General features: G+C 46.3%; 1 pseudogene; it reads left to right on the top strand.

Moving 5' to 3' along the window:
* The window catches only part of LOC109454210 (ribosome biogenesis protein NSA2 homolog), a 174,099-nt pseudogene extending 168,604 nt beyond the window's left edge, over positions 1-5,495 (top strand).
* The last annotated feature ends 19,999 nt before the right edge of the window (positions 5,496-25,494 follow it).

Genomic DNA, 25,494 nt, shown 5'->3' with positions numbered 1-25,494 from the left:
CCTCCTTTCTCAATAGGGTTACAAACCTGGAAAGGAAGTCATAACTGGAGGTAATGTTGGGTCTTGGAAAGGGGACATATTTGTGCCAAGTCACCTAGCGGGCTGGAGGAATCAAAGAGACCTGGGCTCAGCGAGAACTCAGGTTAATACCAGTTCTGTATTTTATCCATTCTACTGACTCCCAGAAAGTCTGAGTTCCAAGACCCTTGGCAGTCGGCAGGGTACACAGATGTCGTTGGGATGTCAACGGGTCTGAATGATGTGGTCCTTCCACATATGTGCACTAGCTCCTTCTCTCTCACATGTGGGACCCGCTTTCTTTTCTGAGCCTGGCAATGAACGCTTTAGTAGAAAACTAAGTGGACAATTTCCCTTGGAATCTGAGGCTTCTTGTTTCACCCTTAGGTTCTGCCACAGGCTGTTGATTAGGGCACAAGCTTGGAGGAGGGAGAGAAACAAAAACTCTCCTGTTAAACATCTATGTAACCTTAAACAAGTCCTATCTATGGCCTGAGTTTCCTTCTCTTTGAAACGTCAAGATGGTACATCACAGCTGGGACTATATGTTAAAAATACACATTCCCAGTGTCCTCCCAGGACATATGGAGTCACAATGTCTGGGGCTGGGGCCCTAGAATCTGTATGTTTAACAAGCTGCTCAGGTGATTCTGCTGAGCGTCCCGGTGTGCAAACTGCTCTACTGCACGATTCCTGAGCAACTTCCGGCCTCACATTTTATGTGTAGGTGGAATGTGAGGAAATAGTCCTCAACACTGAGAGGTTTATAGTCTTTGGGGTGTCCTCATCTAGAATAGAAGTAGGAGAAAGAAAAGCAGCAGATTTAAAGGTGAGAATTCCCTGGGGCCCTATCTTTTCCTTTCTAAAGTCCCTGTGGAATTTGATGGACTACGCCACGGCATTGGGCCATCCTTACGAACCAGTCTGCATCCCTGTTTATCTTCATTTCCTGTCTGTTTTCCTATATCCTTTGGCAAAGTCTCAAATGAATGTTTCAGCCTGGTTGCAACTCTGCCATAAGGTATGATGCGTTGGTTCATGGCTATTCCAAGCATATGCTAGAAAGTCAAAGGGAAGGAACGACCCTGTCTGCCCCACCCCCCAGCTGAGGGCAAACTCATGTCACATCACAATCAATGAGACACTCTAAAAACGGGACATCCATCTCTCAGTGGCAAAACTGAATATCTAGCTGTCCTTCCCGCAAAGCAATCATTCTTCCAGTGTTTGCCTTGGGCTCATGAGGCTTATTGTAATGACTAAAGTGGCTTTTCCTTCTAGAACATTTTGGTAGGCGGTTGTTGAAGAGATCTGAGATATTCTGCACACTCACTGAGGGGATACCGCATGTCAGCATGAGCCACCGCGAGTTGTATTTGAAGATTGTTTGGGACCTTGAAAGAGTCGTGCAAATTGGTAGCTGATGGTTGGAACCCAGGTCCCTGGAAACGAGCCTATCTCAGAGCATAATTCGGAGGAGCAGGTGTTTCACCCCGAGGCCAGTACATCTCAGCTTTTCTGAGGCCGCAGAGTAGAATGCTGTGTTGTGCCTCACGGTGGTGCCCTCTGGCCCTGCCCAGGACGGTGTGTGCCAGATTTCTCCCGAGAAAGTGATGTGTTGGAGCATAACGAGCCAATGTCTCTGATGAGAAGGCCAGTAGTCGCCATGGGAGGACTGGCTTCCGCCTCCATGTCAGAGTGATAATGCTGCCTGTGACAGGGACCAGCTGGGCTCAGCATGCCCCGGAGCCAGCAGCCACCAGCTGGAAGCTGCCAGCGTCCTTCCGTAGGAATGGTCACCATCAGAGGCCTGGGGTTGCCGGTGGTTAATACTATAACTTTGACTTGTTTTGTTTGGAATCTGGAACCGTGAGGTGAAGAGGTAATGTGACAATTAGTCTCAGCCATTCTTCCTGATCCTGAGAAGGTGATGTCCGTTGGAGGAGGAAAGGCCCTGAGTTGATACAGCCTGCGACTCACCTTTTGTAGGTAGCATAGTCCCAGGAAGACCACAGCTACCATTCACATGTTGGCTATCACCTGTGACTATGTGTGAATGTGCTTGGTGTGTACATATAGGTGACCACTCGTGTCCCCTTAGACACATGCACCTGTGCGCACATAGCGGATGCCTCTGGCTGCAGTGCCTGGTGGAGCTCCTGCCACTCGCCCATACGGAGAGACACAGGCCTGCCTTCTGCTCAGGCTGTTTTCCCTCCTCTGTCATCCGCATGAAAAGTTACAGGCGCTCGACTTGATGATTCTTTCATTCTGCATATTAAACAGCTGACATGGCCAGCCTCCTCCTGACAGCAGTCTGTACAAGCCTGCAGCATTATTCAGAGTCCTATCTTGAGGAATGAGAGACAGGAAAGGGTCTTCCATGTCATGCCAGGCAGCCCTGGAGACCTCCATAGGACTCTTCCCATTTCAAAGCTATTCTTCTTTTGTCAGGGGCAAGGGGGAAAGGATCTGGGACCAGACTTCTTGCCAACCCCCTGCAGAGGCATAATCAGCTTCCCAGACGCTGTGTTTGCTTGTACTCTTAATAAGCCCTGGACTTGGACTGCATATTACGTAGAAAGGTCAGGTGTGCCTTTCAAAGTAATTCTCGTCCTGCTGTTGGAATTGGTCGCACAGTATACGCGGGAGACTGTGGTTACTTTCAGCTTCAAGGCACGTGGACGGTGACAAAATCTCATTAGGAAAACAGCCCTTTGTTGATCCCCCATTGGAATCTTACTCTGGAAAGAGAGAATTCCCTTCCTCGCCTTTCTCTCTCCTTCCCCTTCTTCCCTCCTTTCCTATCCTCATCTCTCCTCCCCTATCTTCACCATGTTGACTCTCTCATCCTCGCTTTGGCTTCCCTTCTCCTGCCTCCTGACCTGGACTCCCTCTACACTTGCTAATGAGAAATTCTGGAAATTCTACAGTCTGAGTTCCAGAAATGACAGGTGGGGCCAACTGCTCATCTCAAAGGCGAAGAAACAGAGCACCAGAGAAGCAGAGGGATATTCGGTCAGATATTCTCCCCATGGTGTGAATGTTTTCTTGTCTGACCTTCTAACCCCCCCGCTTATTGCCCCATCCTCCTCTCCTGACCCCACCTGCCTGCTCCTCAGCTCCCTCACCGATTTCCATGGATGCTCTTTGTGTGAGTAGTTTTGCAACATCAGGGTGTGATTGAGAGGCTTGTGCACCAGCTGCCAAGCAGGCATTCTTGCCTGGCTTTTCCATTTCCCCTCTCCCTTGGCCCACCAGCTAGGTAGGAAAACAACAGTGCCCTGGGTTTACACAGAGCCCCTCATCCGAGAAATCTCAAAACGGTTTTGCCAGCCAGTCTGATTACACTCATTTTTCTGGACAAGGAAATTGTCCTTCTGGAAAGGAAGTCAATTACCAAAGACTGTTCTCACCGCCCCTGGGAAGGGCTACAGGATCGGCCCAGGCAGCTCTCCCACTGGCATCCTGGGCCACCTGCTGGTCCCACCCTATCTTTGGGTGTATGGATTTAAAAAATTGGGACCATAGGACAAAAGGCTCTTCCAGAGCAGGAATCCAGCCCTAAAACTGGGGTGAAGACCAGGGACCTCCCTACATCTCAGTCCCTTGTTTTTCTAGTTAAGTGGAAAATAATTATGGCCTATCACAAACTCCTGAGGCCCTGTTCTCACAATATCCAACTCAGTTAAACTCTGTAACCCTAAGAAGGCGCTCCCTCTCCTGAGCCTCTCACTGTCTCTCCTAATTGTTATTCTTCTGTGACTCCAGCCTGCCCAGGAAAATGCCAGTCCTTCTTTCCCTTTTAGAGGAACATAAATACTTCTCAGGTTGCCTCTCAACCGCCCGTCCTCCTGCTGTGTGCTGAATGGTTGGAGGTCTATGTGTTTGGAGTGAAGCAAAGGAATAGGAGGAGTAGAAATGGAGGGAAGGGAAGAAGAAAGGGGGAAGGAGAGGGAAAAAGACAACAGGGAGAAGAGGAGGTAGTGCCTGTTTGCAGAGATCACTTTTGATTGGGTATCGATTCTATGGCAGGAGTCTCAGACACTGTATTAGTTTGCTTGGGCTGCCATAACCAAGTAGCACGGACTGGGTGGCTTAAACAGCAGGCACTTCTTTTCTCACAGTCTGGAGGCTGGAAGTCTGAGATCAAAGTGTTCGCAGGGTTGGTTCTGCCTGAGGCCTTTCTCCTTGACTTGTAGATGGTGGTTTTCTCCCTGTGTCCTCACATGGTCTTCCCTCTCTACATGTCTGTATTCAAATTTCCTCTTCTTGTAAGAGGAAATTTGGCTTAGGGCCTACCTACTGACCTCATTTTCACTTAATCACCCCTTTAAAGACTCTATCACTAAATGGTCACATTCTGAGGTTCTGGGAGCTAAACTTTCCCCAGGTGAATGTGGAGACAGAGACACAATTCAGCTCCTAAAAGACAATGTATCTCTAATCCTTATGATACCTCTCAGAGGTGAACGTTATTATCCCCATTTTAAAGAAGTGGAAGTAGACACCTAAGAGTGATTGCACAGATTTCCCCTTTCCTGTCACCACTTGCATGGAGTAGGCTCTCGAGTTTCTGAGACCCGAAAGTTGAGAGCTTCTTCGCGCCCAGGGGAATGCGCCTGGCGTCTGGGTGGTCATAACCATGCCACAAAAGGAACGTATTTTGAGTTACACCGGAAGTGCTATGGATATCATTTGGATTACCATGAGAAAAAGAGAAAGAAGGAAGGTCAAGAGGCTCATGAATGTTCAAAGAAGGCAAAAAACATGATTGGTCTCAAAGCTAAACTCTACCATAAACAGCGCCATGCTGAGAAAATACAGATGAAAAAGACTATCAAGATGCATGAAAAGAGAAACACCAAACAAAAGGATGGTGAAAAGACTCCACAAGGAGCAGTACCTGCATAGCTACTGGACAGAGAGGGACAATCCGAGCTAAAGTACTTCCCAATATGATTAAACAAAAACAAAAAGAAAAAGCGGGAAAATGGGAAGTCCCTCTGCCCACAGTTCGTGCCCAGGGAGTATTAAATGTTATTCGAACAGGGAAGAGAAAGAAGAAAGCGTGGAAGAGGATGGTTACTAAGGTCTGCTTTGTTGGAGATGGCTTTACTCGAAAACCATCTAAATATGAAAGATTCATCAGGCCAATGGGCTTACATTTCAAGAAGGCGCATGTAACACATCCTGAACTGAAAGCCACCTTTGTCTGCCAATCCTTGGTGTAAAAAAGAATCCCTCATCCCTATGTTACACAACTTTGGGTGTTATTACCAAAGGTATGGTCATTGAGGTGAACATGAGCGAGTTGGGCCTTGTGACACAACGAGGCAAGGTTATTTGGGGAAAATATGCCCAGGTTACCAACAGTCCTGAAAATGATGGATGCATAATTGCAGTCTTACTGGTTTGACTGCAGTTCATACAAGTAACTCCTTATCATTATTGAAGAATATACACCAATCAAGAAAACTGCCTTTACTGTGATGTTTCTGAGTACCAAACAGCTTATGTCTGCAGTCAAGAGAACTATTTATTCTATCGTAAAGAACATTAAAATGGCCCAGTTTTACAAATTGGTCTTTATTTTGGGGTCTGTTTAGCATTTAGATGTCCATGAAATTGAATGATTAAACAGGCAGTTATAAAAAATTTAAAAAAAAGAGAGAAATTATGCACATGCCTTAAGGCACTCAGCTAGTAAGTGACAGAGACAGAGATCATGCCACATGGCCTCTGGACAGAGGAGGGGTGGCCAGAGAGTGAACAAAAGAGAACGTGGCCTTTGGAGCCACACCAACCCCCAGCTCCTTCAATCATGGCATGACCATCTCTTGGTTTCAGATATCTCGTCTTTAAAATGTATGTAAGACCTGCAATAAACCATCATGGCTGACAACATTTCTCTCAGAGTTATTCTGCATAGTACACACATATGTGTTTGAGGGCATGAGAATATCTAGTTATATCATTACCTGATACACATTTTCAGGGTCAGCACATACACACATATATATACACACACACAAGACACAAAAGGTGGGTCTAAATCCTTGATAATATCACTTGAGAGGTGACTTGGTCCTTCCTGGTCTAATTACCATGATTTAGCGATAATGAGATGCCAGGTTGAATTGTGGTGTTTGTTTTATGATCCCTATATGAGCGTGTTGTATGTGTTACATGCTGCGCAGTCAGCTCCGACTCCTGGCCACCCTGTGAATGAGTGATGGTCCCCAATGTCCTGTCCTCAGCAGGCCTGTGCAGCTCCTGCAGACACATGCCTATGGCGTCCTTTCTATAGTCAATCTATCTCATATTTGGTCTTCCTTTTTTCACTGCTGCCTTCTATTCTCCCCAGCATTGTTATCTGTTCCAAAGACCCCTGCCATGTCTTGACAGACTCAAAGTAGAACAGCTTCAGTTTTGTCATTTCTCCCTCCAGTGATGTTTCAGGCTGAGTTCACTCCTGTGTAGACAGTGATATTGCCGAGGGAGGGTCTATCTTCCATTTTTCCTGCATCTCACAGGGCCTAGCATTGTGCTGGCCTGTGGTGCCTATAAAAACTTTGTGAGTGAGGGAGGAACGTGGAAAGAGGATTTCATAACCACACGAATAGGTCCTTATATATAGTAGTTAGTCATTGCCACAATTATTCTGTAACAAACAAGCTCAAAATGTCAGTGGTGAATAATAATAAGTGTTTATCTGTCATTCATGAGCTTTTTGGCTCAATGAGGCAGCTGTCCTTCGCTAAGGTGGGCCTGGTAGCTCCACTCGACACATCTCTCGTCCTTCTGCAGCTAGTGAGCTAAATGGGGCATGCTTTTCTTAAGGAGATGGCAGAAGGCAGGCCTGCTGACCAAGTCCAGTTCAAGACCATACTATCATTAATTCTACTAACATCCCTTTGACCAAAGTAAGTCCCATGAGCCCAAAGTCAAGGGATAAACAAGTACACTCTGCCCGTGATCAGGTCATAGCTAGGATGTGGTTCCCAGGAAAAGTAAAGAATTGGGACCAACAACCCAATGTTTCATAGTCCTTTTGACATCCCAGCCATTGCTAAGACTCTGCCATTCTGTCTCATTCTGCATTCCCCATTCATAGACATTATGGAAGAATACCAGCCTTTTTCAGCTCTTTGAGGCTGATGCACCAAGAGTGTGTCTATTGAGTCTAGAGATCGATCACAGAGTGCCATGACATAGTGGAGGCTAGAAATGAGGCTAATCCTACAGCAGCCAAAGGGTTAACTCCCCAGCGGTCCTGTCTCAGAGAAGTGCTCTACCTGTGCTATGCATATAACCCTTCAGAAGTCAGAAGTAACACTAGGTTGTGACCTTCTCTGCAAGATGAGTTGGGTTCATCCCAGTCACTGGCTGTGACCTGCATCTCTAGCTAAAGAGTCCAACTTGTAGCCTGCTCCCTGGATGCCTAGAACCCCTTTCAGGGCTCCCTCACCTTACTCCCCAGCGTTTTGCTATTCAGAAAGGTCATTTAAAATCTTTTAATTTAAGAGGACCTCTGAGTTCCGTCCTTGGGCAAATACAATCACAAAGAAGCATGATAAAGTGATTTCTTAAGTGGGCAGCCTGAGGGAGAGCCAAAGGGCAGCCCGGAGTCTGAAAGAGCTGTTGAAACAACCAATTTCAAGGGAATTGCGGTCTCAGTGCAATCTTAAGTGGCAGAATCTGCCCTCACACCTACTCCTACCCAAAAACATTGAGCAAAGCTCAGTGTCTGGGGGACATTTTCTACCTCATTAACAGTACATTTTCCCTAATAGCCATCTGTGGGTGGGCACAGTGGGAAGTGACCAGGTGGAAGGATGTATATGCAAGAGATTATAAATGTCCCCGTGACAATAAAACAGTTATCCATTTGTTTATCGGTGTGTGTGTTTAGAATAGTGCACCATCTTCCAAGAGGATTTGATGTGAGTGGGCGTATTTCTGAAACTACAAATCAGACACATCGTCAACCAATAATGGCTGTACCATTTGCCGATTAGAGAGTAAGTCCCCCAGCTCTGCTGTTCTCAATGTGAATCTAGGAAAGTCACTTAATCTTTCACGGCATCCATTTTTCATCTAAAAAAGTGGGGTTAATGACCCTTACCTCAAAGGATTTGGGTGATGAATAACAGAGATAATATACTTGTACCTGGCAAGCAACTTTTCAATAAGTTCATTTCGTTTCATGCAATGGGGATGATGAAAGCTGAGGCTGTCAGCGTTTCACAGGGATGAGATTGTGAATGCCCGGAAGTGTGTGGTTATACATCTGAGGGTTTGACCTCCTGAGATGGGAATGGAGAGAGCACAGCTACAGCTGCATTGCTTGCTTGGATGTTCATATTGTCATTTTCACAGTGTCAGAAAGGTACAGTGGAGAATCGCCAGCACAGCAGCAGAGGGTGCCATAGTGGCTGTGGGGAATGGGAATACAGAAGGGTGGAGAACCAGGTCCAAGAGGAGCCTGCGGGCTCTGGCAAAGACAGTCATAGTAGGTGGAACTCCACAACTGAGGGACAAAGCCATGGGTCATTATAGAAGGTAGGCTGGAGCACAGGGATGGAAGCTAACATTTTTAAAGTTTTCAACATCTTAAATGTTGTGGGGTTTTTTTTTGTTGTTGTTGTTGTTTTTAAATATATGTACCTCTTTTACGTCTTTACATGAAATAAATAAGGTAAGTATTTTTTTTCACCCCTATTTTCCACAAAAGGAGACTGAGGTCAGAGGATCGTGCAATTTGCCAGAAGTCACACAGGCAAATTTGTCTGCCTCCGAAGCCCATCCCTTCAGAGCAATCACAGGTTTCTAAGGCAGCAACCAAGGCTCATTGTAACACAGCCTTGCAGGTAGCCTATCATAGACTTTTATTTAGAATTCATAACTTTGCTTAGATTAACCTGTAAACCCAATTAGGTAACCCTAATAATTTTAAGGTGTGCTAACCACATCCTGTGATTTGCTAAGAGTTTACAGAAGGGCTGAGATTTACTTTCTTCCGTACCTATGCCATCCCTAACTTTGACAATTGCCAGATCTATCTTTTCAGGGAGACGCTAGGGGTGATTTGCAGAACCAGAGGGGTACTCTGGCTCAAACCACCCGGGGCTGGCCAAAGCGGCCCAGAGGACCCTCTGGTGACCTCATGAATTTTCCTCGTTATACCCTGGCTATAATACTGAAATCTCCTCCCAGAGGCGGACATTTTCCGCCAGTTTTGAACACATAATGTATGTATAAGTATGTTTGCTAATGGCGCAGGAACATCTCCACCTATACTTGTGATGCTGAAACTCACTTTCCTGTTTATACATGATTTCTCAGAATAAAGATGAACCCAAACTTTTATTCTGAGATGCACTGCTCTAGAAGCGAGCCCCAGTGTGTTCCTTGTTCACCAGCTCGCAATAAAGTTCCTTCTTATAAAGTCATCCCGGAGTTGTCTTTTGGCTGGCAACTATTAAGTAATTAGACCCTGTTTGGTCTGTCAACATCATGCCCAGAGGACACAAGGAAGTGAGAGCGGGAAGCAGGTCCAATCCAGCACTTACAGAAATGCACGCAAACATGACTGAAGAAAGAACTCAAAAGTAGATGCAGGTTAAGGCACATTTCCTCCGGGGCTACCTTCCCAAACTTCTCCAGAGCTGACCCTTTGCTGTCCAACACCTACAACATTTAGAGTTGGATCTATCCTTGGACAGTCAACAACGTTCTATCTGTCTGGTTTCTTGTATTGAACCATTTTCCCAAGGCACTCAACACATTTCTCAGCAGAGCTGAAACGTACATTTTTCTCTAAGTCCCCTCAGAGTTCCACATAAATCTCAGCCCAAAGATGTCTGTTGTTATATTTTTTAAATCCTCTGGCATTTGAATGGCAGACTTGTTTCCTTGGGCCCCTCCAGTTGCCATTCTTTGAGCTGATGGTTGCTGTAAGCCATGGGATCTTTTGGTAAAGAGAGGCACAAGCAGAATGGTGTGAAGGAGAGCCAGGTAGTCCAAAGGAGGAGAAAAGCAGAAGACCTGGAAACTCAACTCAATGGCAGCCTCAGGCCCAACAGCCCCTGTCCTGCTGAACCCGAGCAAGCCATTTGTTTACAGGTGTCCGGCAGGAAGCAGATTGGTGGGTGGTGGCCACCATGGCTGGCCTGTATGTAGTCTTAGGTAATGTGGGGTGACTCAAGGGCTGATGGGGGAGGGCTTCTTAAAAAAATAATTTTTTTCTCTAAAATATCTCAACATCTGAAAGCTCTCTGTTTAGTTACTTTTGATTTTAATGTTTCTTCTGCTAAAAGGAAAGGTTATTCATTAAACTATTGTCAGGTTGCATTAGTGAGTACTCCTCTTAAAAGACAACAGAGGAAGGAAGAGGGGGAAGTACCCATGAAGCAGTGGGACAGAGGATGCAGATCTGATGGGGACAGACAAGGGCTAGATAGGGTACGTGGAAGGCTAACAGTGACAGCACAAAATTTGGGGGGACCAGCGGAAAGATGGTGCCACATCCTTGCTTAAGATTTTCAGTGCCAACTCCAAGCTTCCTGACGTTCCCTAACCAGGGGTCTCAGCCGCAGCGTGTGATGCCCCATCCCATGTACCTCCTCTCCAAACACATCACATGTTCCCACATCTGAGCCTATGTCTATACTATTCCATCAGCCCAAGGCACCATTCCTCCTCTTGTCTGCCTGCATTACTCATTTATTTGTCAAGATTAAACTCAAGTACTGCCTCTAGGAAGAAGCCTTTGTGGTGACCCTTCAGCACTCCCAGTACCCCCTTCCACTCCCAGTCAAGTTCTGAGGTGCTTCTCCTCACACTCTACCCAGCAATCACTTATGATTCTTCACCACCCTTACTCCTCACACTCCTGGCTCTGAGTTTCTCAAGGACAGGCTATAGTCTAAACTAGTGCAGTGTCTGCGAGGACGAAGCAATGAGAGAGGAGAAGAGACAAGAAGAGAAGAGAAAAGAGGAGAGAGGAGAGGAGAGAGGAGAGAGGAGAGAGGAGAGAGGAGAGAGGGGAGGGGAGGGGAGGGGAGGGGAGGGGAGGGGAGGGGAGGGGAGGGGAGGGGAGGGGAGGGGAGGGGAGGGGAATGGAAGAGAGGATGGACTTGGAAGCGTCTTTCTCACATTCTTCCTGAGGACCATTCCCTGTGACAGAACCATTTGCCCTCAGAGCAAAAATAGAAAATCCCCTGGGAAGGAAGTAGAATTTATTGGACTCTGCTGAGTGAATTATAAAGAGCCCAAACCTGTGGCACTCCCGTGCTGAGAAATGAGGTAGGCAAAATTTACTACCTGCCACCTGCTCGAGGTTCTTATGACCTTCTCATTTGGAAAATTCATTAGGTCTTTGAGAAGTGAGGGGAAAATCCTTGTCCGTCATTTTCAGTCTTAGTGAACATCCAGCTGTTCAACGACTACTAACATCAGCTATTCCACAGAATCTTAGACTGGGAAGAAGCCACTTAACCCACCTGCCTCCCATATCAGATTGCATGATGGCTAATGCATAGTAGACACTCAATAAATAATTGTTGAATGAATGACTGAAAGAATGCCAGAAGCCCAAGGCTACGCAGCCTGTTAGGGTCAGAGCTGGTACAGAAGCCAAGTATCTTGTCCCCCCATCAAGTTCTCCTTCCAAGACAAGCGCCTAACCCTGATTGCTTATTCTGTCTCATTGCAACTCCTATGTATAACAATGCTTGCTTTTCCATTTCAAATGTGATTGTGTGCTATTTCCCTTTCAAAAGTAAGGCACAAGAATCACTGAGTCATTGAACTGCAATAACTCATTGAACAACAAAAAAAATGTACTCCATGTGGTGAAATCCAAGTGTATTTTCCATCATGTGGACAAACACTACTTCCTGAATAAAGATACAGTCCCAACTACAGCCGTGCCTGATTCTTGAACATCTGAAGTGCAAGGCAGACCACAGCTGCCGGGGTCTCCGAGCCGAGAGGGTCTGCGAGGGTAGGGAATATTTCTGCGAGGGCTGGCCCCGGAGAAATAGAGGCTGGAAAGCTCAGGCTTCCTCTCTTATTTTTGTTTTAAATATTTTATTAAAGTAAGAAAGGCCATCTCATAAATCTGAAAGCAGAACAAAGTGTTTGGAAAACGCGCAAAATAATATTGTTCTCAAAACCCTGACGTGTCCTTAAGAAAGGATCTCTCTCTCGTAATCCACTTCTGACCGCCGTCCAGGCAGTGGCTCCGTGGTGAGGAAGAATTTCAGAGACGTGTCTATACAGGGTAGAGAATGATGCCAGAGGGGTCAGAGGAGTGTAAGGAATGAGCAGCGTCACATACAACGAGAACCGCTTCTAGGCTCTCCTGGGGGGCTTGACAGGGTGGGAAGGGTTCCAGGAGCACAGAGCCGGAAGGGACCAAGATGTCCACAGGGCACCTGACAAGACTGGTGGCAGAGGCTGTGGTGCTGCCAGTGATGCTGCTGTCTCGCACGCACGCGACAGTGGCCAAGAAGCCTGCTGTGGTGAGTTAGAGCGCCATCTTGGCCTAGTAACTCGGTCCTAGTGGTGCCAGTCTCCCCAGAGCTTCAGGCCACTGGGCCCTGAGGGCACTACTCAGCAGAGCGCTAGGGGAAATGTACCCTTCCCGGTTCCGCAGCTCGTGAGTCCTCCCTAAACCCCTGCTTCCCTACCCACGGCTTCCCAGCGACCTCATTCCCTTGGAGCCTGGGACATGCACATGGTCTCCATCTTTTCTCTCCTCTCCCAGCCATTGCTGAGGAGAAGAGTCTGATCAATAAATTCACCGTGGGATATAAAAGGCTAATAAAGTTTAATAACTTGCCTCTCCCAGGAGTATTTGCATTTTAACAGGGGAATAGCAGCCTAAGCTGAAGGAATTAGGCTGTAATGGTACAATTTCAGGCACCATCAAGCAGCTGAGAGGTAGTGTTTGGTGGGAGGAAGGGTGTCGCCAGCACCTCTGAGGCCACCTGCTAGATGTTACCTCTTCCAAGGTCACCAGTTGGTCAAGAGGAAGACAGGGAAAGCACAGCTGCGTCCTGGACTCTTCCTGAAGCTTCCTTCACAGCACCACTCACAGACCTACCTTTCCAGAGAAGTTTGCTCCTTCACCATCCCCTGAATCCTCTCATTTGTCTGTTGTTTGATGGGACTACCTGTGACTGGAGACCTTCTATGCACCTTGGTAGTTCCAAGGACCCGTGATGGCATAGGGGTCAAGAACAGGCCCTAAGACACTTGTCCCATTAAGGAGACCACCTCAGGGGTGATGTAGATGCCTGATCACTGCACTGTACACCTGAAGCTGAAGCTGAACAATAATGAATGTCCACTACAATTTTTTATATATGTGTATGTGTATATATAAATATATATATATATATATATATATATATATATGTGTGTGTGTGTGTGTGTATACGTATATATACATATGCATATATATATATATATATTTACAAGAAGCAGAGTACAGCATTAACAGACAGTGGAAATGCAATGGCTGTGTGCGATGTCAGAGGGGTAGTAGATGGAGGGAGAGGGGTTATCACTGTGTGAGGGATACAAATGATAAATGTCTAACTGTTACATTTTTTGTACACCTGAAACTAATATAAATAAATAAATAAATAAATAAATAATATGCAAAAAAAACACACACAAAAAACAGGCCAAGCTGCTGGGGCTTCCTACTGACTGTTCTTGCTGCTGTGTGCTCCTCCCTCAGACTCTGTCTCCCTAAAGAAGGCTGATAATATTACCTGCCTGTAAGGATGAGAGACACTGCCTGCAAAGTGAGGTAATAATTGCTTAGTAAATGTTCTATATTACTATTATCGTTGTAGTATCTGTAGATTGTAAGAGCCTGTAGCCCAGAAGCAGGGATAGGCACGCAAATACAAATTAAAAAACAAATAAATAATGCCAATATGTGTCATCATTTTCTCTCTTTCTTCCAGGCCAACTGAAGGATGCTCATACTGCTGGAGCAGTTCCTTCTCAGGAGGGGCAGGGAAGGGAATGTCCAAGAACAGGCAGTCTGGTATCAAAGAATCACAGGCAGAACGCGGGATAGAGGTAGATTGCGCAGGACCTCGAATTCCAGGGATGCCTTGAGAAAACAATTCTGGGGATGTAGACATGAACAAGAGGCAAGGAGAGCAGTGAGGTCAGTGGTTGTTTGGAAATGAGGCAGGTCAGACCTGAGACGTTGGAGGGATGCAGGGTGGGAAAGTAGGGCAAACAAGAAGCCTGGAGCGTTCTCTCTCTCTCTCTCTCTCTCTCTCTCTCTCTCTCTCTCTCTCTCTCTCTCTCCTCCCCCCACCATACTGCTTGTTAAAACATCCTGAAATGACTTCATATTTAAAGACTTCAGGTCATGAAACTAAGTATCAGTGCAGGAAAAAAATGTCTCATTTAAAACATTTTAAGGGTTTAGGTGTGTTCCCAGGAAGTTCTCATTCTCTCCTCCCACCCAGGTCTGTTTGTACTGTGTTTCTCCTTCTTCTTACTCTTTATCTTTCCTGTTTTTCCTGAACGTCTCCCTCCAAGGACTTCTGGGCCAATGGGTGATTGTTCAAGTGCCGCATAGAGGAGGTACTTTCTTTGTGGGGGTCCCTTCACCACTCCCAGCACCCACTTCCACCTCAACAAACCTTCATCTAGAGTTTGAGGCAACTTCTGAAAAGAGTGCCTGCTTCCCTTATTCCTAAAGGGAGCACAAACCAGCTCTGGCCATTCTCCCTGCATCCACGGGCCCCTGCAGGACTAGGGAGGTGGGAAGAGACATGGCACACGCTGTGTGGTATATGGAACAGAAGAGCATGGAAAGGCCTCGGTCCCGCAGTGCCCCATTCCTCCTCCCAGTGCTGTCCTCAGGAATGGAGTGATGGTTGAAGAAACCCAGGTGGAGGGTGAAGGAAGGCAGCCTCAGTACCAACATGCAACGTTCCCTCAAATAGCTCACAGTATCATGGAAAATAAGGCCAGAGGGAGTCGTGAGAAGGGACAGAAATCCAGTGAGCTGTTCACACATTCCCACTAGACAAAGAAACGCTAGAGGGCACATACTGAGTCCCAGCTCCTCAATGCCTGGCGTGGGATAGGAATTCAGTAGTAAAATGAGAACCCTGGAAAGATCAGGGGAAGGGTGGGGAGGGGACAAAGTCAGTGATGTACGTCCCCAGTGCCTTGCAGGTGGGTCATAACAACCTATATGTCCTTGCCCAGTTTCTGAACCAATTCTGACCAGAGGAAGCAAGAAATTAGTCCCTTTTGGCCACAGAGAATGTGATATGGAATGACTCTTATTGCCCAAGGCCAGGTTTCTGCAGCATCTGGGGAGTGTCCCAGGCACCTGCTTGTTCAGCCCCCTGAGTGTGTGCCAACCACCAGCCTCAACTGGGAAAGGAGTAGTTACCATCTCAATGGCCTGCTGCCTCCCCCACTGCCTGATTGGCCCTTTTACATTCTGATTACAGCCCAAACCAAGCCTCTGTTTGCCCTGGGCTTCTGAGAGTCATGTATTTAAGTATAGGCAGTCTGACCTGGGGCCCAGCCCAGCTCACCTGCACACCTGGCTGCATTCTGACCCACCAGGTAGAACTCAGAGCCTGTGGTGAGGCTCAGAGGGAGCAGGAAACGTCCTGGGGAGATGTGAGCCTGTCCCCTCCCTCTTACCCAAGGATCGGTGACAGTCTTTCAGAGGGGAGCAGTAATGGAGTTTTTATTGCTTGTGCTTCATTGCGTTTGATCCTAATGCCAGGAGGTGATTGTTCAGATTTTTTTCAGGTCAATGCTAATTAACTTTATTAATGCATTTTTGGTGAAGGGAAAGCAGTAGAGCTAGGTTCTGCTTCTATTTGTTTGGCCCTTATCGTCAAACTGCATCAGACTTGGCATGTCTATTAAGAATCTGGGGCTAAGAGGCAGTGACCTTTCTGGATGGTCCATAAAATTGAAAGTGGAACCCACAGAGCCAGGAGAGGGCCGTCTCCTAGGGAGAGGACACAGGGAGAGGAGAAAGCAGAACAAAAGAGACAAACCCATGAGTGAAATGGAAGCAAAAGCAGGGCAATGTGTTAGAAGGGACCCTGAACTTGAAGGCGCCTCTCCACTCCATTCGTGCAATGTGTGTCTGGGGACACTCACTGAGTTTTCGTTTCTTCTTCCATAAAAGATGGCCTCAGATTATTGTTAGAAAGATACATACTGATGAAAGTACCAAAATACAGTATTTAGCTTGTCCTCCACATATGTTAGCTGAATTTTCATGGGATCAGTGTGTCTGAAGCGTGAGGTTTCTAGGCTCATCATTGTTTCTTCTTTAAATAAATATGTATTCAGTATATATTCCCTTCCAGACACAGCAGTAGCTGAAGATGCGCATAAACAAGGCAGACACAGATACTAATAGGACCTTATATCCTGGAAGGTATTAAGTACTGTCTCAGAATCACCTAATAAAAATGACTCATAACATCATGTTGTTATTGGACTTTGCTTAATTGTTACCTCCTCAGGCAGACTTTTGACCCCATAGGAGAGGGACCATGTCTTATAACCTGTGGTGTCACCACCATTAGCCTCTAAGCGACATGTAATAAATGTGCCCTTGCCCTCAATAAAGTGGATGAACTCACTCCCGCTCAGAAATGGAAACAGATGGTGACGCAGAGGCCCCAGGAGCTTTGCTAGAGGAAGTCTCAAAGTCCCCCACAAAGGCCCCTCTTGGGGGATGCCCTCTGCTGCCACTTGGACCAGGTTCATTTCCATGATGTTAACCCATAGACACCCAGAAAAGACCCTGCTACCTCCGGGGGTAGGAGAGGGGTCCCGTGGCCAACCCAACCTCCAGAAATACCCTATTCTCTTGAGTGGGAGCAAGACAGAGATTAAATTTCGTTTGAAAACTCAGGAACCCATGATATCAGGAGAAGAGTCTGAGAACCTTCGAGAGCCTCAAGCACTGGGGAGACCTCTCAGCCTTGAGAGGAGAGAGGAGAGGGGTCTTGGAGGGTGGGGTGCATGGGTGCAGGGGGGCCCCGGGCTAAAGTCAGAGCAGTTCTTTACCAAAGGAGAGCGTCAGCACCAGGCACCTGTGACAAATGGTGTCCATGGAGAGAGCTGCATTTCCTTTTCCAGATGAAAGAAAGTAAAGGCTGGGATAAAAAGTTTGGGGCCTCAGGGGTGACAGAACAGTTAATTCAGTGGGCACATTCTTAATAATGCACAAGATGTCTTCTCTCTCTCTCTCTCTCTCTCTCTCTCTCTCTCTCTCTCTCTCACACACACACACACACACACACACACCACAAATACAGCCTCTAGATCCCTTAAATATAATTCTGCACGAATGATCCCCCATGCAAAATCTCACAGAGCCCAGCATCTGCGTGAGAGTGGGAGACCAACACACAAACGCTCGCCTGCACACCCTCGGGCACACGGGCATGGATCCCCGTGAGCAAACCTCCATCAGGGGGCTCTGCTGCGTTGCTCTTCCCATGGATTTTTTTTTTGACAAAACATAAATAATAAAATAGTAATAAAAAGTCTGTTACAGTTCTCCTGCTGACACGGAATGACTCGTCTCTGTAATTCTTCTTCCATTTCCCAAGCGGCTCTATAGATCACGGAACAGAGGAAGTGTCCTGAGCTGTGACTTGGAACATGTGCACCGCTCAGCACCCTGAAAGGCCCAGCTTTGCCTCGTCATGAGCTGCGATACTGGGGAAGCACGAGGGCTGGGGCTGGGACGACCTGGGTTCAAGTCCTGGCTCTGCCACTTCTACTACCTAACCTTAGGCTAGTCCATCGGCCTCCAGCCCTCCCCACGGAGGTGGGAGTCAGAGCTTCCCCAGCCGGACTCTGTGGGGTTCAGTGACGTCACCTTTGTCGATGCAAGTCTCTCTTGTTTGGTCAGTAAGTGAATATTCTAACCATTTCCCCGGTACCTCGAGGATTCACATCAACTTGGGGTTCCCTACTTGATTTCAAGTCTCCTTTAAAGGCGTAGCTTTCCCATTACTTATTTGTCTAAATGAAAGGAACGAAAGATTAATTATCTTGAATTCTGACGAAAATTAAAGACACCCTAGGGCGTCTGAGAATCTAACCCAAGAAGATGAAAAGACTGAATTCCTGTGGCTAGAGATGAAAATCCTTAATATTTATATAGGAACGGTACTTTTAAGATAATGTCTCCTACAGCAGGTCCTCAAGACCCGCTGTGATGAGAACAAAGCTGGAGCCGCTGAGGGGGCCGGGCTTCAGAGCAGCGCCCCTGCAAGTGGCCCAGAGGCTGCCGTGCCCTCAGCAGTGGCCCAGTCCGCGTGGGGGTTGAGTTGGCTCCCACATTCAGTCTGAGTCCAGAAAACTGCCCCTTGGCAAGAAGGTGCCACTGTGCCCTGCAGAACCTGGCACCGCAGCGCTGGGTCTCCCGCATGGCAGGCCACCACCGTGCGGCCTGCTTGGCTCACGAGGGACCCGAGTGCCCACCGGCTTCAGACACATACACACACCTCCCAGGCAACTCTGTGTGTATATCACACTAAGTTCTTCTTAAAATTCTATGACTCCCACCCACCACGCTGCCACACATACCCTTTTTACCTCAATTTCTTGGATTATATTTTTGGAAGCGGAATTCCTTGTTAAGAGTATGTTTGAGGCTCTTGATAAAACACATCTAAATGGCTTTTCCTGTCCAGCAGTGTATGAGAGTGTGGCTGTCTCTTACCTTCACCAGCACTGAGTGTCGTGTCTGTGTGTATGTGTGGGTGTGGCTGTGCACGCGTGCACTCGTGCACACACACACATGAGCGAGTGTGAGAGAGGACAGTTGAAGGGTGAAGAATCTTAATTATGAGATCATCAGGGAACATATCTTTCAGGGAACATATCTAGTCTTTCTGGAACTGGAGAGGAGAAATGTAGAAACAGATATATTCTGTCAAAAGGCAACAGGTGACCAACAGGGTGCATTTTTTCTAGACTGCTGATGTTATCACTGATTATAATTTGGTGAGACTGGGCCATTCTCCTAGGCTGCAGAGTTAGGAAGTGTGTACCTGAGCTGAAGGTGGCAGAATGCAGTCTCCTGTTTCTGTGCCCCCTGCCCCAGAGAATGATCACTTTGGGAAAGTTGAGACAATGCAGTTGCCATTATTTTCTCTCCCTCTTGGTCTTTCTTCCAGGACCCAGTTTAATACAGGCCAACCTTGAGCAACCAGAAAGTAAAGAGACGTGTTTTCTGGAAACTTGATTTTCTGATTAACTGAGGAATTCTTTTATGTGTTTATTATATGCTGATATAGCGTTTGCTCTATGCCAAGTAATGCACTAATCATGTTACAAATAATAAGTCATTTAATCCTCACAGCAAACCAATGAACGGGTCCCTGGGTCCCAGTGTGTCCTATTTAGAGAGTAAGTGAACGGAGGCACCTCTGTTTACTGGGAGGTGGAGCCGTGCGTGTAACTCCACGTCCACGCGCTTAACAGCTCCACTGGGGTTTAGCTAACAAATATTGTTTTCGTATAAAACCTTGTTATTGAAAAGCTTTTAGAGAATTTTATATACACTTCAGCAAGTGAAGTGGAGAGAATGGAATTTCCCTGGGGTCATTTGAGATGCCCACTGTGTCCTGAGGTCATTCTGATGAGCTCCTGGCCTCAACGTACAGGCCCGTGAATTTGCCAACAGCAGGTTCAGGAACCTGGGGCACAGGAACCTGTGTCCTGCGCCAGGAACCCTCCTCCCACTACCACTCGCCCCCAGAAATTGTTTTTTGTTCTTTCCATTTGCTGCTGCAAATTTGCTTTTGGAGAGAGTGCCAGGTTTTGAAATGAGACACACCTCAGCAAAAATCCCTGCTCCATTGCCATTAGCTGGGTAAATTTCAGCAACTCACTCACATTTGCAAAGGCCCTCCCTCATCTATAAAATAGGTTGCTGCGATTGTAACAGTTAAAGAAAAGATAACTTACAACTACCTAAATAAGGGGTTGGCAAACTTTTTCTGTAAAGGGCTGCATAATACATATTTTAGGCTCTGCAGACAAAGAGGTAAAATTGAGGATGTTATGTAGATACTTACATAACAAGAGAGAAAGCTAATTTCCTCAGGCTTGTTGTTGACAAAATCCAAAATGTAATAATAATTGAGCACCATTTTGCCAGCTTTACTGAGGCATGCTTTACAAACAAAAGTAGCATATATTTAAGGGGTACAAAGTGATGTTTGGCACACATATACATTGTGAGATGATTCCCACAGTCAAGGCAATTAGTATATCAATCACTTCATCTAGTTACCATTTTTGTGTGTGTGGTGAGAACACTTGAGATCCATCTCTCAGCAAATTTCGAACACGATTTTTTTATAGTACATGTCTACTAATAAAAAATAAAATGGAATTTTTTGGGGAGGATTGCTTTTTCCTCACTTGGGGTGCAAAGTTAGTTTTTCCTGTCATCAAACCGATTGTAAATGTTCCTCTGTAAAAACCTTAGTTCAAAGTCTATAAATAAACATAACAGACCTGATCTGGCCCATAGGCCATGGGCTGCAGGCCCCTGACCTAAACATTTCCTAGTACATAATGGGTATTTAAAAATATGTTTCCCTTTCCCTGATGTAAGGTTATGACTCTAGTTTGCTGCATTCTACTTAGCGGAATGACAGCCCTTTAAGTGGTGTGGTGGTTTCAGACACATTCTAAGACTTCCTTCCTAGTCATCAAGCCTTATACCTGGCTCCAAGGTCCATGATATTGGAAGCAGCAGCTATGTTAAAGAGTCTGTGCCTCAGTGTCTCCCTTCCAGAAAATGGAGATGACTTTGTGTTGTATAATCCTGCCAGGCTAATGGTGGGAAGTGGGAATGGTATTCAGACTGGAGACAGCAGGAAATACTGTATTCAAATAAATGTCTTTTGAGGAAGTCTTTACAAAATATATATCTGATACAAGACTTGCATCCAGAATACGTAAAGAACTCTCAGAACTCAATACTAAGAAAACAAATAACCCAATTTAAAAAGTGAGCAAAACATTTGAACACCAAATAAGATACAGAGATGAAAAAGAAGCATCTGGAAAAGGGCTTAATATCATAGGTCACTAGGAAATGCAAATGGGACCTCAGGGAGATACTGCTACACACCTATTAGAATAGCTAAAAGTAAAAACAAACAAACAAAGAAACCTACCAAAACTAAATGTTGAAGATGCAGAGGACTGAAGCTCTTCTGCCTTCCTGGTGGGATTGGGAAATGGTACAGCCACTTTGGAAAACAATCTGTCAGTTGCTTATAATGGCAAACATAAGCTTACGCAGCAAATATCCTAGCTATGTACTCTAGAGACACAAAAACCTATGCTTACACAAAAATCTGTTTGTGAGTGGCTGCGGCGGCCTTATTCATACGTTCCTCAAACTGGAAACACCCAGACGTCCATCGACCAGTGAACAGACAAACTGTGGTACATCCACCCTACTAAAACTGAAGGGACTCTCGATACATGTGATAACATGGATAAGACGCAAAGGCATTCTGCTAAGTGAAAGAAGCCAGACTCAACAGGCTTTCAGAATGTTACATGACATTCTGAAAAAAGCAAAACAATAGTGACAGAGAATAGATCTGCGGTTTCCAGAGGTTAGAGTTACGGGAGGCGTGGCCGAAATGTCTAGATCTTGACAGTGGTAGTGGTTACATGACTGAATGTGTTTGTCCGAATCATAGAATTATACCTCACAAAGGGTGAATTTTACTTCATTAAGTTTCACTCAATCAACCTGATTTTAAATAGACTAAATAACACGTATCAAGTAAAAGGTACCCCGGAGGACCTGGCACAATGTGTAAAGGACACATCAGGAACAGGTGAAAGGGGTCTGGGTGTCCTGGTGAATACGCTCTATACATTTAAGCATTCCTTCTGGAAGGGCACGTTCTCTCTTCCTTTCTCTTCCTCTTTTCTGTGCCCTCCTTACTGGTCCTCAGCCCCAGCTCCGCAGAACATTTCCAGGGCTACCTGTCACCTTAATCCTCTAGGGTGTGGACCACATGGGAGGGAAGCCTCTTCATTCCTGCCCCACCCCCGGCCCGGGCTCTTTTGTGCTCATGGAGAGGAAAACCTGATTACAGACCGCCCCTGGCCAGGGTGCGTCATCATGCTGGCCCTTGGCCAATGAGGGAGATGTACACAGAAGGCTATCAGTGCGTCAAGGCACATAAATCCTGAGGTCTTGTCCTGTGTAAGCCGAGTTTTATCAGGAGCGCCCAGCTTATTTTTGGGCTACGCTCTGTAGGCTATGAAGAATGATTTAAACTAAGGTCCATAAACATCTGTGGTTCCAACTGAATTGCTTTGTGAAAACCAAGCCAGCAGGGTTTCCTCCCTCGCTGGGGTGGGCCAACCTTGGAACAGGGAGCAAAAGGGGCTGGGAGTAGGTCCTGAACTGCTGTGACAATCTTGGGATCCCACCTCCATCTCAAGGAACCTTCCAGGGGTTGCCTGGTTAACGATTAGTTATTTCAGATATGGGGCGTGTCCCGTCCATCTTCCCAGGTAAATCGGTGGCCTAAGGACTCCCTTGGAGGGAGCAGGTAAAAATAATGAAGGAACTTCAAGGTACAGTGCTTGCTGCGTGACTGTGGTGAAGAGTATGGGTTCTCACCCAGGCTGCCTATGTTCGCTCTGCCTTTTACCACCCGTGTCACCACAGGCCCACTAACAAACTGCTCTGTGCCCCACTTTCGCCCATTTCTCAATGGAAATCCTAATAGTATGTACCTCACACTGTAGTTGTGAGAATTCAATGAGTTGAAAAATGAAAAGCTCTTAGAATGTTGTCTGGCATGTGGACAGTCAATAAAAGAAGGCATGTGTTGAGATTTGCTGCTCAGATTCAGGGTCCCTACTGTTCAGCACTGAGGCTTTGGACAGAAAGTCAGATATAAAGAGCATAGCATGGAAGGCAGTGGGAGATGGGGCGTATTTGGGAAGTGCACCCTGTCTGATATCTTCATTAGCACCCATGGAGTGAGGAGCATATCACCTACTGACCTCGGTAACCAGAGCAGGTGCTCCCTTGGGTTCCCCTGTTCATGGGTGTCCCCCTCCAGGAAGAGTGGAAAAAGATGGGTGCTGAAAGGACTTCTGACAGTGAGGAACCCCCTAGCCCTTCTCCGTGGCTCCCTGCAGCCCTAATGCAAGCATCGCACGCTTGTTTCCATAACTGTGATTTTCTGACACACACTTGGCCTTTAGAGAAATGGAAGAGCTCCGTCACAGTGAATATTATTTGGTTCAAGACCCCGCGCAGAGTTGCTGTTTTGTGTTGCAGGTGTTATGAAGTCCCTCTGGAGGCTGAGGTCTCTGAATTAAAAATGAGAAAACAGTAACAGAAGAACGCAAACAAGGCCAAACATGTCCTCCTGACCTCTGCTTCAGTATCCAGGGACACCTGGGTCTGAGTTACCAAAGGATCACAGTCTTGGGCCAGGCACCACCCCTCCCACCACCACCCCAGCTCATTCCAGTGCCCCCACATTCTGCCTCATTCTGTCTACTCTGGAGAACTGCCAATATGCGCGGGCCTCCCTTGCTTTTCTCATATGAGTTTCCCTCTCCTCCTGACTATACTTCTTCCTCCAACGCCTTCTGTCTGGTGTCACTGGGATGGAGTGCTGTGGCTCTAATTTGGTTCCAGCACTGTCCTCATAAGTCACTTAGCTCTTTTCCCTCTGCAACTCATACTCTTGTGTAGCACACACTGAGTCTTTAGGAAGCGGACAGTATGACCCTTGCTGACCTTGTCCTTAACTCCCCCGCAGCCTTCCCCCAAACAGAGCTTGTGTCACTCAGTGTGGGAAATCCCCTTTGCTGACTACACAGCCCCCTCCAGCCACTGCTCCATCCTTTTCCTTTATTCCAATACCAAACCTCTGTAAAGAGCAGTTTCACAGGCTGCCTCTGCTTGCTCATTGTCCATTCACACATCAGTCCCCTCGAATAGGTTTTCTGCAGTCACTCTCACTTAATCCCCTTCAATCCAGTTCACCAGTGACCTCCATGTTGCCAAATCTACTGGACCCTTTCCTTGGTTGATTTTACTTAACTTCTCTGCATTATTTAGCACTGTTGATGACCCTTCCTCCTTAAAACTCTCTTCTCCTGGCCTCTTTGGATGCCATTTCCTCCTAGATCTTTCTTTCACAGTTAACTACTCAGTATCAGCCTCCTTCGCTACCGTGACTAATTTCTCATTTCGGGTGCCATGGGGAGAAACGCTATGACCACCTCTAGCCTCTGTCTCCCTACCTGATTCCATTCACTCTCCTGGCTTTAAATGTATTCTGGATGCTGACAACTTCCAAATTGACATCTCCAATGCAAAGTACACCTCAGAGCTTCAGCTTTGTACAGTTAATTGTCTACTTGGCATCTCTGTTTAGATGTGTGACTTGTTAGGCTTAACGTGTCTGACACTGAGCTCTGATCGTCCTCTCAACTAGCCCCTCCTCCAGCCCACCCATCGCAGTAAAGGGGACCACTCCCGAGTAAGTTGATCATGCCAGAAACTTGGGGTCACTAAAGATTGCTCTTTCCTTATCTCCTATACCAAATTCATCAGCAAGTCATGTCAATTCTACTTCCAAAATATACTTGGAAGCCTCAGCTTCTCTCCATCCCCATGGCACCATCATCATCTGCCAATATCCTTCCAACTGTTCTTTCAACATTCTCTGTGGATGTCATCAAACCCATCCCTCACAATAGAAGAGTCCTTTGGAAACATTAATCATATTCTCTATTGTGTTTCTGATAATATGTAGCCTTGGGAGCATACTTCTCACCCCATTCTTTCCCCATGCTTATATATGTATAAATGCTTAAGTGATTGCAGGTCCGTTTGCCTTCCTTTCATTTTTTAATTAGATTCCTGGAATATTTCCACTTATTGAAACTCCACTCTTTTGCTGCCAGTTTCTCACTCAATGGAAAGGCTAGTCTGGTGGCCAGAATTTGTTGCTCTGCTATCAGGACTTGGTCCCAGCATGTCTTTGAGCTGTTTTACTCAGCACATTTTGGGGTTGCAGTTTATAGTCAGAGGTTGCCTCTATGTCATTCATTAGTTTGCCGTGGAGAGTTAATTGTTTATAGAAGAGACGAGACACACATGAAAGTTGTATGAGCAACTATTGGTATCCATTCCATGTTATTTCTTGAGGAGCACGTGGAAAGCCTCAGAGGTCCCAAACAACTCTCCCAATGACTCACATCTAGTACTAGGAATCCCCCCACTAGACTCACTCATTTGTCATTGTCTCTAATGGAAAGCAGAAACATTGATTACCAGTCACTAGTAATTCAGTATGGAATGCACAGGGCCTTATAAAAGGGACATGTAGCTGGGAAGACTTAATAGAAAAA

This window comes from Rhinolophus sinicus, chromosome 15, assembly GCF_057876585.1.
Source record: "Rhinolophus sinicus isolate RSI-liver-muscle chromosome 15, RSI-T2T, whole genome shotgun sequence".
NCBI classification, from domain to species: domain Eukaryota; kingdom Metazoa; phylum Chordata; class Mammalia; order Chiroptera; family Rhinolophidae; genus Rhinolophus; species Rhinolophus sinicus.
Note: the sequence above shows the minus strand (reverse complement) of the source record. Positions and strands in the feature narration are given on the sequence as shown.